Source organism: Castor canadensis, chromosome 13, assembly GCF_047511655.1.
Source record: "Castor canadensis chromosome 13, mCasCan1.hap1v2, whole genome shotgun sequence".
NCBI lineage: Eukaryota > Metazoa > Chordata > Mammalia > Rodentia > Castoridae > Castor > Castor canadensis.
The window spans coordinates 51958720-51976279 of NC_133398.1; the positions used below are offsets into that span (position 1 = coordinate 51958720).

At 36.5% G+C, this 17560-nt stretch overlaps 1 non-coding gene across 1 annotated transcript; it reads right to left on the minus strand.

Moving 5' to 3' along the window:
* Positions 1 to 15571: 15571 nt before the first annotated feature.
* Positions 15572 to 15756, minus strand: LOC141415867 (U2 spliceosomal RNA). Its single transcript, XR_012440820.1, has one exon. It is a non-coding gene; the product is annotated as a U2 spliceosomal RNA (small nuclear RNA).
* Between the last annotated feature and the right edge of the window lie 1804 nt (positions 15757 to 17560).

The following is a 17560-nucleotide window of genomic DNA, read 5'->3' on the forward strand; positions in this document are numbered from 1 at the left end:
TTGCACCTGGCACATCTCCTATCACTCACATCACATAAAAGGATCCTGGAAGCACCAACTGATTCTCACTTAAGAGTGATTTGATGTCCATATCACCATGGACACAAGTACTGAAAAGATAGAGGTAGGGTCAGTGTCCGACAGGCTGGGAAAGCACTGCTAAACTTACCCTGTGGGCATAAATCTGTTCTTCCTTATCAAGAGTTTTTGATATTGACTTTGCCATTTTGCAAAGGACTGCAGCAGAAAGTGAGTTCCTGTGAGATGGGGCAGAGGAAGATGGAGAAAGGAAATCCACAGCTACCATTTGTCTCATTAAAATCTGTCAAAGTCAGAGGAACAGAAGGCAACACAGAGCTAAAATCAGATGTCAGTAACTTTCAGAATACGTTGACATGTGAAGAGTGCAAACTAGAGTGGCAGTGTGCCCTTCAGCTGCCTTGGCTCTCAGCTGAGAAAAATAAAGCCCTTTGCAGGCTGGGCAGGCAGACAGCAGTCTAGCACCTGAAGACAAGAGGTGCAAAGGACAGTTAGAGCTGATGGGCCACAGGATCTTATAATGACTTCCTGTCTTTGGGGAAGTATTTTCTCTTGCTGAAATCAGCTAGGAGAGCCAGTGTGATTTTGTTTGTAAGAAGTACTGTGACAAGGAGTTTACCATGAGGAGCTCAATCTGCAACTCTTTTTACCTGTACTTGTAAGGTTGACAATGTATACACTTGTATTAAAGGAAAAAACACGACCTTATCCACCCAGACTGAAAGAGTCATTTCTTAGAGTGCAAGAAGTAGAATAAAGTTCAGGTGGTACCATGGAAAAAGTGCAGACTGTGTAGGCAGCCCCAGAGGGTTTCAAATCCTGGCTTTTCTCTACTTACTGTGTTTCTTTTGGCAATTTATGTAATTTCTCAGTAACTCAGTTTCCCTCATCTTTCAAAGAGAGATGCTTATTTCTTGCTTTCAGGGTTATTGTGAACATCTACCATGTAGTGGAAATAGCATAATAGGATCTCAATCAATGCTAGTTTTCTTGTCTTGCATGTTTTAGAATCTATTTAATCTAATCATTTATATTTTGGAATCTATTTATTCTATTTATTACCTATAACCTATAGGATGAACTTATGATTTGAAGTTACCACAGGATAGAATTAGGTACACCAGGTTCCAAACATACAGCCACTTCCTCTCAAGACTTGACCAGATCGTATAACTTGTACCCACCCACACCTCTACTTGAACTCCTTCTGCATTTGTACCTCTTTGGCTATTCTGAGCTGGGCCTGTACAGTAGGTATTGCTCTGTTGCTACAGAAAAGACAAAGTTGTTCCTGGGGAAGAAATTATTTAGAAAAAGGAAATAAATATTTCCACCTACAGATGGTGAGCAGGGAAAAAGAGTAAATATGCTAGTAACATAGCTTTTGGTAACCATTTAAAAACCAGAAGTCAGTTTACATAAAATCTTATGAAAATGCAAAGCTTAAGTTAACATATTTAACAAATGGTATATATTATGAAGAATAATGAAAAATGGAAGCAAAAACACTTCACAGAAGTGAGTAAAAATAAATAGCAGTTAATTTAATATTTGTTATGAAAACATGTGGTCAAAATAACCATGCTAATGGATTGAAAGAGATGTTTCTGTGAATCAGTGACTTTTTTGAAATAGTAGACTTATTTATTTAAGTAAATATACATTTTTTCCTTGTTCTTTGAATATATTGCATTAAACCTATTTAAAACCAAAAGCTGAAGTTTGAAGCCTTTCAGCAAGATATCGGGATGGCTCCCTTTCCTCTAACTTAACACGAATTTGTTGTTGCTGCTACATGCAATAGGAAGATCAAATGAGAAGAGGTGAGAAGAGGTAAAACTCAAGTCAAGTGGCATAAACTGGAGAGGGAGATGGGCTGGAGGAATAGTGGGGTGTCTCATGCTTCATGGAATAACAGAACATAGTGCTGGAAAAGGCCCAGGCCTGCAGCTGGGCCTTGAGAACAAGTACAGCTGAAGACTTACACAATCACTGCTAGACTTTCTCTCCCTCCGTCTCTTCCCTCTCTGCTTGCTGACTTGTTTCTCACTCACTGCATGTTCTCCACGAAGTGACTGCTCTGGCAATTCATGCTTCCACCACTCTCTCCCATCTCATTCAGGACCTCTGGTAGGCAATTCTGATGAACCAGCTTGGGGCGGGTGCTGTGCTCCCTATATCCCAACAGCACACTCCACTCTAGCCTAGGTGCAGTCAATCATGACCAGGATCAGGAAACCTGAATGCAGCTACCAGGCGGAGAGCAGTAGTTTTATGCATGGAAAAGAATAGAGGATGCCAAAATAAGCCCAGGCAACTTTAGCCATTGATTCTTGACAAAGATATCAAAAACATGTTGAAGAAAAGGCAGCTTTTTCAACTAATTGTGTTGGGGAAACTGATATCTACATGTAGACTTATACATAAATCAAAACAAAATAGATCAAAATTTTAATGTAAAACCAAAAAATTTGAAACTCCTAGAAGAAAACATAGGACAAACACTTCGACATATAGGGCTCATCAACAATGTTCTGAGTAGGACTTCGACAGCTCTGGAAATAACAGAAAGTAGTGACAAATAAGATTGAATCAAATTTGCTTCTGCACAGCAAAAGAAACAGTTACCATTGCGAGAGACAGCCCACAGAATAGGGAAAATTTTGATAGCTGTTCATCTGACAAGAGATTAATATCTAGAATATATAAAGAACTCAAAAAATTAAACACCAGAAGATCAAATAACTTAATTAATAAAGGGACAAATGAATTGGAAAGTTCTCAGAAGAAGTACAAATGGCCAATAAGTACCCAAAGATATGTTCAACATCCTTAGGCATAAAAGAAATGTAAATAAAACTATATTGAAATTCCTTACCTCAAGCAGAATGGCTATCATTAAGAAAACAAACAACAACAAATTCTGGTGAGGATTCCAGAGAAAAAGAAGCCTTATTTACTGTTGGTTGGAATGTAAACTAGTCCAGCCATTATGGAAATAAACCTGGAGTTTTCTCAAAAATCTAAAAATATTACTACAATATGATCCAACTATACCATTCCTGAGTATATACTCAAAGTAATCAAAGTCAGCATTCAATAGAGGTATCTGCACACCTGTGTTTATTGAGGCACTAGTCACAACAGTCAAGCTATAGAATCATCTTAGACACCTATCAATGGATGAATGGGTAAAGAAACTATCATATATATGCCCAATGGAGTATCATTCAGTCATTAAGAATGAAATAATGTCATTTGCAGGAAAATGGATGGAACTGGAACTCGTCATGTTAAGCCAAAATAAGCCAGAATGAGAAAGATAAATGTTGAAAGTTTTCTCTCATATGTGGAATACAGATTTAAAAATAACAATAACGACAAAGACATGAACATAAACAGGGGACTCTTGGGGGGGCAGCAGAAGGAGAGAGGGGGACCAGTGAGGGTGGTGGGGAGTAAATATGATTGAAGTACATTGTGTACACATATGAAAACGTCATAATAAAGCTTATTATTTTGTGCAATAAAAAACCATGTAGAATAATTTTTAAAAGTATATGGTCCAGATAGTAATAGTTTCTTCTTTTCTGAGTCTCAAATTATTAGTGCTGAACATACAGAGTCATTCCATCTGGTGTGAATCCTGGCTTTCACTAGTGTTATGTCTTGGATCTGAAATGTCCCTCAAAAGCTTCTATGTTGAAGATTTGTGGAGCAGCATTCAGAGTTATGGCTTTTGGGAGGTGATTGGATCACGATGGCTCTAACCTCATCAATGGATTAATCCAGTGATGAATTCATAGCTTAACAGGCTATTGAGAAGTCATGAAAGCTTTAGGAGATGGGGCCTCATTGGAGGAACTAGGTCACTGGGGATGTTCCCTTGGAGGGTACACTTTGTCCCTGTTCCCTTCCTCTCTTTCTCTGGTTCCTGGAAGCTTTGGTCTACCACATGCTCTCTGCCATGAAGTTCTGCCTCATCACAGAGCCAGAAACAAGAGTCAAGTGACCATGGACTGAAACCTTGAAACCGTGAGCCAAGAAACGTTCCTCCTTTTAAATTGTTTGCCTCACGTATTTTGTCATGGTGATGAACAGGTAACTATATGACCTTGGACAAGTTGCCTAGCTTGTTCAGGTCTTAATTTGCTTACTTTCAAAACAGGGATGGTAATACCTCATGAAGTTCAGGTGAAAATTACAGGAATCATTATATCTAAAATATACTCAGAAGAGGGTTTAGCACATATTATGTGTTAATAAATATTGCTATTGTTAAACAGAAGAGGAACAATAAATAGTAAGGAAGTCCTCCCTAATTATCTATCCTGCTCCATCCTCCCTCCTCACCTCCCACTTGACACAACTGTTAGAAGTTTGGTGTATGTTTCTTCAGAATTTCGAAGCTTTTATTCGTAAGTATAGAAGCTTATTTCTAGATTTTGCGACTTGTTTTTTTCTATTTACCATCTTTCAATTTAACACATCATAAATCAAGACTCATTTTTTCTTAAACTAGTAAGAGAAAAGTAGATGTAGAAGTGGGTGTTTATACACAAAATAGACCTAAGACCCAGAGTCATCAATGTGTACTAACTTCCTCATTTGTACTCTGGATGAATTCCTGGAAATAAAACTTATGCTCATTTCTTAGCTTCCATGACTGGCACTTCTCATCTGTAAGACAGTACACTATGTTTCCCAAGCTTTCCAGAAACTGCCAGAGTTTACTTCTAGTGGAGATTATGGGAAGTTACTTTAATGACTACATTCCTGAAAGAGGTTTCTTATTATGGTCTAAAACTTTCATTGACCTCTCTTTTTATACTTGAAATTACAGTTAGAATATTTTCTGATTGATTCCTTGGCAGTTTGTTGATTGTTCCTCTGTGGTGATGATTTACCTTCTGGTTCATCCAACTAATCACAGCTATAATTTTATACACATAAATAATTTGACCTTTTCCAGTAAAAGTATCCGAGTCAAAAATCTCATTATATTCAGAGAAATGTCTCATTTGGTGCAGAATTGAAGCTCTACACTAAAGTTATAAATCAAAAGCCTGAAAATTTAGATTTTACCATAGAGCCTGTAAGGTAAGAAGGAAAAAAGCCCAAGTGCTTGTTCGTTTATAGGCACGTGTGACTTGTCAATGTCTCTCTATTTCTTACCTCAGTGTGTCCTCAGTTTATTCTTCTGCCCTTCCAAATGCTCCATGTCCTTTCCGGTTAGATCACATATCCTACCTGAACTCTTTGTTGACTTTAGTTTCTCTCTAGCTCATAAAGCCCCTTAAGCCCTGATCCAATTAGTTCATCCCTCCATCCCTCCACCATTCAGGTATTTATATAGTAACAGGTCTTAGAGCCTAAAAGTAATCAAATTTTGATTTTCAACTTAAAAACACTTTCAGTTTAGTTAGATTACCACTAACAAGTAACAACAACCTGGGTGTTTCTGAGCTAGCACTCTCATTCGGGAGGCTGAGGTAGGAAGACCATGAGTGGAGGCCAGCCTTGGTTCCATAACAAATTCTAGGCCAGCCTGGGCTGCATAGTGAGACTTTGTCTCAAAATGCAAAATAAAACAAAAAAAATTGCATATGATAAATGCTATAAATGTTTCATAGCTGAGAATCTTCTCTTTCTTGAAATATGCTTAAAATTTTGTTTGTTTGCTTTTTTAAAGGAAAGTATGTGCTAAATTCTTTGGATTGGAGTCCTAGTGAACACTCTGAGGGTTTCTAGTACATCTTGCATTATCTTTAAATCATGTGATTATTTTCCTACATGTATTCCTTTTCTGATTTTAAAAATTGTGGTAAAATATACATAGCATAATATTTCACATTTCAACCATTTGTGAAAGTATATATTTGTAACATAGAACCACTATCACTATCTATGACCAGAACTTTTTATCATCTGTTATGGCTTGAGTGTGAAATGTCCCTCACAGGCTTACTGTGTTCCTTTATATTTCTTCTTGAGTTATGAGTAATCTTCACATAGGTTTTTAGCTGTGTTATTTGGTACATGGTGGGTCTTTCAATGTACAGGTTTAAGTATGCTTTTATTTCTAGAAAATTTTACTTAGTTATAGTTTTGTTTTTCCTTCCTTAAAAGACTCCAATTATATGAACATTTTAACTTTTCTCTTTCTTTTCCTTCCACCTTTCCTCATTTTTAGCCTTGTGTAAATACTTCTGTTTTAGTCTGTTCAGAGTACTATAACAAGAAATGTATTTATCACAACAGAAATGTGTTTGTCACAATGTTTTGGAGAATGAAAAGTTCAAGATTAAGGTGCTAGCAAGTTTGGTGTCTGGTGAAGGCTTAGCTCTTCATAGATGGTGCTATGTGTCCTCTCATGGCAAAAGTGACAGAAAGAACAAACAGACTCCCTTAAGCCTTTTCTGTGTTAGGTATTTTCGAGATAGGGTCTCATGAACTTGTTTGCCTGGGCTGGCTTCGGACTGTGATCCTCCTGATCTCTGCCTCCTGAGTAGCTAGGATTACAGGTGCCCAGCCCCTTAAGCCCTTCTGAGGGCATTAATCTCCTTAATGAGGGTGGAGCACTCATGAACCAATTACCTCCCAAAGGTTTTGCATCTTCACATCATCACGTTAGGGTTTAAGTTTCAACATATGAATTGACGTAAGCATTCAGGCCATAGCAACCTCTTATGGAAAGAAGCAATGTTTGGTGGGTGGGAGGGTTCGTTCTTCCATCTCTCACTTTCAAGCCCTTCTCCCTAAGTGCAGGTGTAAAATATCAAGTCTCGGATCTGTATAACATTTGCCTTCTAACTATCTGGGAATGATTTTTCCACACTTTCTGTGCTTTCTCCCTTTCTTTCTTATAGCCTTTTCATAAAGCTCATCAAGCTACCTTATTTCACTGCCTGCACTCAGATATGTAGTGGAGCTCTGTGACATCTGAAAATTCATATTATTTCTGATAGGAAATTTGAAAATTGTGGAATGTTCAGGTAATGCTTGATGTGTGGATCATGTATAATAGTTATTATCTAATCCCTCTTGTTGCTCATATAGTTTGTGTGGATATTTGATTCCAGCATCCATAATTATCCTTAACAGAAAAGACTCAGTTTAACAAATTCACTGTATTTAGTATTTCTTCTGTGCCCTTTCAAGTTATTTATCAAAGACATGAGTACTTAGTGGATGTACAATTGATCTGAGAAAATTATAATGAATCTTAAAAAAAAAAATTTCCCTTGGTCTATTGCTTTGGATAGAAGCAATAGGGGCTTTAGTAAACACCTTACTCTTGGAACCAATCATTTCTCCTGACAGCAACTCTTAATTGGAAAGCCAAGTAAAATTTGAGCCTAGTGAATAGAAACATTTCTTTCCTTTATCTTATCCTTGAATCTTTATGCTACTGACTTGGCAAAATGTTAATTGATGTGTTTTAATACTGTAGTAATACTTACCTTTAAATAACTTTCTGATACTTCTTTAACAGAAGAGCATAAGAGTGCAAGTCTAATACACAGAGAGTCTCTAGATATTGGTGCAGCATTTGGTAGTCAAAAGCTTGTCCAGGTTTCAGATGAAAAGGAAAGGAGAAGCAAACAGTATGTTGCCACAAGAAAAATTAAATTTCTCTTCCTTTAAATTATAAAGAGAGTCTAGCAACATAAATATTTTGGATGAAAAGCTGATGATGAAAAGATATGGGATGTGGTGTCCAAGAAAACAAATAAGAAACATGCTATAACTAGGAGTCAGTGGGGAGGTGGGACTGACTCCAGAGGACTAGAGAGGAGAAGACTTCATTGATATGGAGCTGAAGGAAAATATCCTAGGTCATTTTATAGATTTACAATGTAATATGGTGTATTGAGAAGCTGTGAGACTAAATACAGAACCAACTGCTTCCCAAAGCCTTGAACGCTTGTTCTGGAAAAGGAATGTGGTGTCAAGATTTGTAAGATAAAGTTGTTTTACCTAATCAGGTCACCTAGGAATACTTAGGGTCTATATGCATTTTGCTCAAGTAAAGTTCGACACGAAGATCAGACAACATTTTCTGTTAATTACATTTCTCAACCTAACATTGTAGTAAGAATGCTTGTATTTTGTAAGATCTCAGGAGTAACGGTGAGGGAGAATGTGCCATCTAGCAATATTTGAAAAACTAATTACCTGAGGGAATTTGGGAAAATTTGTGCAGATGGATGTACTACACAGGTAATAAGCTTTTATAAAAGATGAAGTATTCTAATTACAAAGCAATTATTATAATGTGTGACAATTTTAAATTCCCTTCCTTATTTTGCATGGCATTTAGTTTTTATTGGAAGACAAAACAAAGCAGATAAGAATTTGTCATCTATTTTTGGTTTTATTTTTTAATTATTCTTAAATCATCCTGGGTAGCTGGCACTTTTTATTTTAAATACCATCCAGAAACAACATTTGTTTAAAAATTATACTATAATGAATGCATATTCCCATTTTTCAACTACTGTGTTGATGGCATATGAATGAGTTAATAGAAGCTGCATCGATTATGCCTTGTATATTTGTGTAATTCCTGTTTTGTTTGATTTCTTTGTATGCCTAAGGACATACACTGTTCATCGCTTAGTGTAGAATTTTAAAGGTGTTTATTAAATATTGCTTTGCAACTTTGCAGAAAAATGTAAGCATTCATGGAAACCACACAATCCTGGTTTCTGTCGTATTTTTCTTACATCTAAAACAAAAAGGAAAGTTCACAGAAATTTTAGAAGTCCAAAATAAATGCTATCATCTACACTTGTAAGATGATCTTGTTCTATAAATTTGGTCAACAACCAAATATTTGGAAAGAGTAAAGAGAAAAAAATAAAACAGGAGGCCACCCTTAGTCCACTCAAGGCCTTGTCCTGTGTGTATATGTGTGTGCATGCACACGTGTGTAGTGTAGTGGGCGGAGTGTGAAGGGGTGATATGTGTAGGGTAGGTACTTTTATTTTAAGCAGTTATCTGCCAAAATCACTGACTCAATTGAGTCACTTGGTGAAAGAGCAAGTTTTCTGTTGGAATAAAGAATTTGAAAGTGGGTAAATGGAAGGAACTTGCCTTATTTTTTAAAAATAACAGTTATAATGCCCACCACTGATTCTCTACACAACAATTAACTGCTACTCCATCTTTTTCAGATGAGCAGAACCACAACCTACATTAGTAAGTAAAAATGCAGACCCTTGCTTTCCCACTGACTTTGATGGGAGTGACTGCTTGATGCAATTATTACTGGGAGCAGCATCTTACCCTGTTTATTTCCTGTACTGCTTTTCCTCGCTTCTGGTCTGTGGTTAAGTGAGTAATCTCTGCCACATCCAGCCACCACAATGCTGTACCCCTCCCAGGCCCAGAAGCAATGGAGTCAAGGACTATCCGCTGAAATCTCTGTGAGCCAAAGTAAATCTTTTCTACCTTTAAGTTATTCTGTCAGGTATTTTAATGACAGTGATGAAAACTACCTAACACAATTATACATTTTATCTCAGGCAGCCCAACATTTTAATTAAGTAGGGTTTCTATTTTTCACACTTAAAACACAAAGAAGTTAACATGGTTATAGTTTACCACAGGCAATTTTGTTACCTGACTAGTATCTGTAGAGTTGCATTGCTCTTTTTGTGCTCCTGGGACCCATGAAGCTCTCTATAATTATTGTAATTCCAGAGCTCTGCTCTTAGTCCTCTTTCTCCACTGCATCTCTTTCATCCCTAGTAAAAGCCTGTCGCCATCTCTCTCCTCCTTTACCCTTTCTTCTACCAGCCAACATGGGGTCCTCCACTGGCCCAGAGGATTTCTCTGTCAAAACACTAGGCTGCTGGTACCCAGTGTGACTTCCCCACCTACCACCTTATAATATGTGCTTGCTCTCTGTTCAGGCATAACACAATTTAATTTTATTATTATTTTAATCTATATACAGGAGTTTTTATTTAAGTTCTCAGACAGGTAGGATTATGTGTATTTTCAGCAGTCGGATATGGTATCTCATTTATAAAGTAACCGTGTATACCAAACTAAGTCAAGTAACTGATACAACCATATAGAATAACCATATACATGAGTCTAAATGGGATAAGAATATCCATATTTAAAACTCTCCCATGAAATCTACGGTATATGGTTGCATGATTTATGTATAGCAACCTGCAAAGAGCTGCTTAATAGCTAGTCTACCGATCACACATTATTTATTGAATACTCACTCATTTTTCCAGTCAAAAATATGTGCTAAAACATTTAAAATCAGTATGTATTTGTATAGAAAACTTAGAAATTGCCGACAAAGAGAAACGAGCAAAATTCACCCGAGTCTCTATATTCCAAAACAATGTTGTTAACATTTTTGAATTTTACTTTCCAGCATTTTCATCCACATAAGTTTCAGTGGGAATTTTTTGTCTTTTAGTTTGCAGCTATTGATCAGAAGGAATTGAGGCCGTAGGACAAATGGAAGGAGAATCATGTGAGCAAGGCTTCTCTAAAACTCCACCTGAGCTCCTACTAATCATGGAATAACAGTTACAATTTTGATTGCTTATTATGCTCATGCTGATGCCCTTTAGTTCACAAAATAATGTAATTATGAAGCAATATTTTTTCTTATTTTAAAGCTAGGTACCTAGTTCAGAGCAATTAAAGAATCTGCCACAGGTAGAATGGGTGTTAAGCTCTAAAGTTGAAACTGGCGTCCATGTCTGACTAGACTTCAAAGTAGGTGAGGTTTTTCCTCTTCTGCCTTCACCCAATTCCACATAATAGGATCAACAGGAAGTTGGTGTTTGGTACCAGTACTTTTTGTTTTTTTTTTTAATAAGGAGACTATCAAGAAGAATGCTTTGGAAATTAGTCCTGTATTTGTTCTTTTGCAGTTCTTGCATCTTCTATTGACACATTTTTTAGCCTCTTTCTGCCTTGTTTCCCCATACAATGATCAGTGGTAGACACTAGACATGTCATTCCAAATAGTAAGAACCACCAATCAGCAAGATTCTAAGAGTTTTGAGCACTCCTGGACAAAAGATAAAGTCTTTGATTTAATTTACCCTGCATGGGGTGTCATCCTTAAAAACCAGGCAGCATTCTGCACCCACCTCCCCTTTAAATGGGTTGATAGAGCAAGGGGGAAGATTCTAGAGCCTAAAGCTGACAAAGGACAGCCTACACCAGTTCATTGGGTATGTTTACTTTCTTAAGTCTGAATCGTGGTCAAAACTGGTCACAGCTGTCCTTTCTCAAGGAGATTTCACTCCCAGACCCAGTGTTTGGATTTCAGCTCATTGTTTAATAGGTCTAGAATTAAAACAGTCACCTTGAGGCAGGAAGGTTAGCACTCCATTAAGATGGATGGGGAAAGTTCACACCTCTCACTTTTGCTTTATTTCTTTGCTTTTCTTTCCATTTGTCTGCAAACGCAGCAAGACTAAAGCACAAGCACGGCACAGTCTGTTTTTATACCCACTGGGCTGAAAAGGTGATTTACTGAAGAACGTGAATTTTCCAGGAAAAAGAAAAGTCCATAGAGAGTTCCAAAATCTGTAAAAATATGACAGGATTATCAGAGGAATAAGAAATCTTACACTAGATCCTTCAGTTCTTAAATCAACCCCCAAAGAGATTTTAAAGCTCGTATACTTCTTGGATGATTCTTGCGAGTCTACTTACGAATGTTCTTCATATAATATCTGTTAAGAGGGAGAGCTAAAATCAGCACTATTTGTGTGAATTTCTGCATTTCTGTTCTATTAGTGTTCACAAATATTGATTCAAAGGGAGTTAACCCTTGCTGATGCTGACTATGTATGGGAGATCATGCATGATGAAGCAAGAAAACACATGATTTCCTCTGATACAAGTCAAACTCAGAAGAGTTATCATAGAGAATCATACAACAGGACTATGGAGGAAGAAACAAGTACATTCTGACTGAGGCTTTTAGAAAAGCTTCTTGGAGGTGAGATTCAAAAGCAATTTGGGGGATCTGGAAAGAGAAAGATTAACTGAGTATGGGAGATCTTTTAACAAAGGAATTAAGACAAATCAGATTATGTATATTGAGAGCTGAGAGCTAAAACTTACTCTTAGTTACCTATAATGGGTATGGCAGAAAACCACAATGTTTTCCCAACCCTATCTCCTCTTCCAATATACAGAATAGTGACATTCCCCATCCTCTCTGGGTTGGGCGGGGTTATGTGACTGTCTTTGGGCAAATGGATGAAGGTAAAATGATGGGTGCCATTTCTCTCAACTTTGTCTCCTGGCTTGTTTGGTTAGCTGAATACAGAGAGTGCAGCAAATACTTCTGAGGAAGCCCTCACAGATGGTGGTCCCATAAAATGGGAGGAACCAGGATGACAGACTCAAACAATAGGCTGCTGATAAAATACCTGATCAGATTGGAAGGGAACAAAATTATTGTGCAAAGCTATTGAGCTATATTGTAGCAGTGGGGATCATAAAACTGCAAAGGTAGTCTGCAAATGACTGAAGCAAGTCATTTGCAAGAATTTAAATAGTAATAAGGTTTGCACTAACATATGCTAGTAGTGGGAAAAAGGCAATACCCATTCATTTCATTGTGGACCTGGTTGAGCCATTTGGGTGGTAGGGAATGGAGGGGCTAGTTTTATGCTGACAACTTAACTTGTGATTCTAAATAAAACTGTTAAAAAGCAATGGAGGAGGGTTTACTTCACTGAAGTGGGTATGCAAATATTTTATAGATTATGGAAAGAGGAAAGAAATTGGTGTGTTCTCAAGTTTGCTGGTCCAGGACTACTTAAAAATACTTTTTTAAAAATTACAAGAGTGATATATACTCTTGTAGAAAAATTGAGACAAATGTCAAGGAATAAAATTATAAAAATGTATAATCCTATGTTGTTTTAACTTTTCTTTTTAGCCATGCTCCTTGTTTCCCTGTATCTCTACATATATGTAACATTATATATATACTATAATCTACATCTTAGAATTACCCAAATTATATAGAATGTGTGTGTGTATGTGCGTGTGTGTGTGTGTGTGTGTGTGTATAATCTGGTTTTGTTACTGAATTCCTTTGTAAACCTGATTTTAAGTGTTGTGTAAGTTTTTCATTATATGAGTAAAACTTAACTTTTAACTTTTCCCGTAAAGTTACATACAATTATTTCCAGGAGTTTTTGTTGTTATTTAGATAAGAATGGATATAATTATTCATAAATATTCAGCCCAGTTCTTGATTAGTATGTTAGGCTAAATTTCTAGAAGTATGTTTGTAGTCAAAGAGTTTTAAAAATTATGGAATATCTTGATGAATGTAGGAAAATAGCTTTCCAAAAAGATCACAACAGTTTATTTCCCCACCAGCAGAATACGTTACATGTCTTATACTATGTTCATCTACACTGAATACCAGTGTTAAAAATTCTCTACTATTTTTAGTAGTTTTTTTTATAGGTCAGAGACTCAAAAACAATAAATGGATGATGTGTTTGGTAACCTGTTTCCAGTTAGCAAAGTGACTATCTCCTGCTGAAGTGGGTATAAATATTTCATTTTAAGGAACTGTAGGCATCCTCTGGTCATGATGGTCATGGAATAAGCTCAGCCAAACTGTGAACAAACCACCCCAGGTCTCAGTCATCAGAATTTTATTTCTTGGGCAGCCTGCTGGTATTGCAGGTCACTTACAGGTACTTGGCCCATGTATAATTGCTATAATCTTGAAAAGGGAATATGGTTAAATCATGTATTTACTCTTTTATTTTTCACCTTGAAGGGACACATGTCACATGACCACACTGACTCTGAGGGTTCCAGCAAAGACAATGCTACCATATGACTGACAAGAGACTAGAGAATATGCAGCTGACAGAACTAATGACTATCACATCCAGTGACATTTCTCCTTTGAGGATGGGGCTGAGTCCATAATTCACCTCCTTTGTAGTGATTCCCAGAAGTGTCCTTTGGTTCTCTTCTGATCTTCTAAGATCAACAAACTTTGACTTGTTGACCAAATGTGGCCTGCTTTTGTATGGTCTGCTAACTAATTACATTTTTTTCATTTTTAAATGTTTTTGAAAAAAAGAAAAAAGAATATTGTATAACATGAAAATTATATGAAATTAAAATGTTTGTCCATGAATAAAGTCTTGTTAGAACACAGGGATGTATCATGTACTGTTTATTATATATAACTAGTTTCATATAATAGTGGAAAAGTCATAATAGAGGCTTCATGGCCTGCAAAGACTAAATATTTACTATGTGGTCCTTTACAGAAACAATTGGCTAAATGCTGATCTTAGACATGGCTCAAAGGGAAACTTTGCTAATTTCAATATGGCTACCTCCCCATCACACCTTGGAAAGTGATTACTTTGCTGGATGTTTCACATTCAGCTCATTAGGTACACAATAAAAGTGTTTTTAAAAATCTCCTTAGGATTGGTGTGCAGTTCCAGTGGTTATGGCAGAGTCATGGATAGAAGAATGATGAGAATTGAATCCAAACAGCTAAATTGGACTGAGATTAGAGGAGAAAGCCATTGAAATTACCATGAGGTTACTTGAATTAGATATTGAAGTTGCAAGCAGGGCCTGCTGTTTCTTACCAGGACTCTTCACTTCCTTGAGGATATGTCATATAAATCTGCTCAATGTTTCAGAATCAACCTGTGTACAAACATAAGCCCTCACTGTGACTCCTGCTAAAATACATACATACATATATTTAAAAGGCAAGAAAAACTGTCTTCTCAAGTAGAGGAAAAAACCTCCAAGTTTTGCCATTTACATTCCCAGCTTTTTGCTGCTAGAAGTATTTCACTTTCAACTGTGATTTTAAAAATAATGTTTTGGATTTCTCCTTAGAGGTTTTATAAGCATTGAAATAGAACTGGCTTTCTGGGTGACTTAACCAGCTGCGCTGTGTGGGGTTTCTAAGAAATATGTGTTCCATCCATTGTCAACATATTCCTTGTGTTAAGACAGGGACTTCTAAAGTAATGTGTTGATCCAGTGATAGAGTGTTAGTTCTCTTTCAGATAACACTGCACCAGTTAGTAATGCTAGGGATAGAATGGGAGACACATCACATGCATATTCCAACTAAGGTCAAAATCTATTCTTTTTAAATGTCAAAAATGACATTCCCTAATACTCATGTATATAGATTCCATTTATTTATGCACTTAAATTAACTCCTTTCTAATCCAGCTTCCACAGCTGCCAAAGACTTCCTGTGAAAGGCATTTTCTTCTAAACTACTCATAATTCACATCCAGCTCTGATTGAAAAAGTGTCTTTCTTGACTTAGTGCTACAGCTAAAAGAACAGAAGCAGACTTAACTAATTTCAAAGGTAAGTTTTACTTGGTTTGAAAACAGACACCTCTGGTGGCTCCTTGTCCCTTTCCTTTCCTGAAATATCTTCTTTTTGCAGTCTCTTTCTTTTTGCACTTGGTCAGATTTTTTTTTAAAAAATAAAATACCCCTGGCGGGGGGGATGTACTGTTCCCATAGGTTCTGCAATACCAGGTCGATTCCCAGGGTGGATAGAGCAACCTTCTATCTTCCTGCTCTCAAAATTCATTGACTATATTGTTCTCAGAGAGAGGACAGATTAGATATTAAAGTGATAAGAAAGGATACTACATTTGATCTTCATTAGAGGTTGAGAAGTGATAAAATAAAAGACTTTCAAATTATTGAGCATTCTATGTCATTCAGAAGGAAAAGATTATTATAAAATAGTTTGTGTATAGATTTATAATTATATTGTATATATTAACACATCTGATCAAGGCCTAAATGGCTTTACTTTCAATTCAAAGTATAGATGCACAATTTGAGGTGTATACTTATGTGTGTAGTGGGGCAGAAATATTGAAATTTAAGTCATCCAGAAAAAAACTATGGCACATGATAGCGTTGCCTATACAATATTTGGCTAACTCTAGAACACAGATGTCTTTAGGCTGAAAATAGAAGTTATATCATGTCAATAACAATAATTGTCATAGTTGTAAAGAATTCTCACCTACATTACCCCATTTAACCTTCCCAATCATCCTCTGAGATGAGAAGGCAAGTGTTATTATTCATTTTTATGAAAAAGAAAAGTACAACTCCAAAAGACTAAGTGACTTGCCTAAGGAAGTCATCACTGGGTAGCGACAAGGTCTAGTTCTCCTTGCCCCTAGTTAATTGTGCTCCTCTGTGATGCTCTCTTCTTAAGACAGGTAGAATAGGTACTAACCATAGGATATCCTCTGCAATTTGTAGGTGGAGTTTTTCTTTTAAAGAGAAATTTTTACTTTGATCTTCTTTTATGTGATAAACATCTCTTCTGAAAGTGGAACTCAAGTTAAGGTTTGAATTGGATGAATTAAAATTCTGTTTGTTCAAGAGTTTACTGTACATCTATATTGGGTGCTTATCAAACTCAGGAATGGTTTTTTTCTCTAGTTTTGGACCAATTTTTTTCTTCTAAAATAAGCTATGAAGCAAAAATTTTCAGACATCAACACCTAAAACCCAGTCAAGTCACTTTTATGTTGCCCATTTATTATTGTCTCAAAATATTATTATAGTAATTCATATTACCACATGGCTGTCAGTTTCCATGAAATTTTTATCTTTTTGAGATGTCTGGCAGATCTGGAGATACCACTTTGGGAACAGAGCAATCTCAGAGAATTATGCCTCTGATTAAAAAAAAGAGTTGTTCTGGATCTTTTTATAATCTTTTTTGGGGGGAGAAATGATTGGCAGGAAAGGTATCAAAGCATAAGTCTATGTGCTTCAGTTAAAGTGGGTCCAAGTTTAGATTTCTCTGTGTTCTTTAGCAGCAAGGTAAATATCAATCTAGGACAGCTTTGCCTAAAAGTTCCCATAGAACTTGAAAAGCATTGCATGTTCCATGTACTGTAATAAAATAACATAAGGATCTTTCTGGAGTTGGTGTCCAGATCTTGAATTGCCTGTCTAGCACAAAATTTAATAAATTTTTTTAATTTCTTCATTTTTCTCAAGAGAAAAAAAAGTTCATTTTTATCATGAGTATGAAGATACTCATATAAATAGTTGCTGGGACAAGATGCCCCACTACTGACGAGTGGATCAAGAAAATGTGGTATCTGTACACAATGGAATTTTATGCAGCCATGAAGAAGAACGAAATGTTATCATTCACTGGTAAATGGATGGAATTGGAGAACATCATTCTGAGTGAGGTTAGCCTGGCCCAAAAGACCAAACATCGTATGTTCTCCCTCATATGTGGACATTAGATCAAGGGCAAACATAAGGGGACTGGACTTTGAGCACATGATAAAAGCAAGAGCACACAAGGGAGGTTAATGGATAGGTAAGACACCTAAAAAATTAGCTAGCATTTGTTGCCTTTAACGCAGAGAAACTAAAGCAGATACCTTAAAAGCAACTGAGGCCAATAGGAGAAGGGGACCAGGAACTAGAGAAAAGGTTAG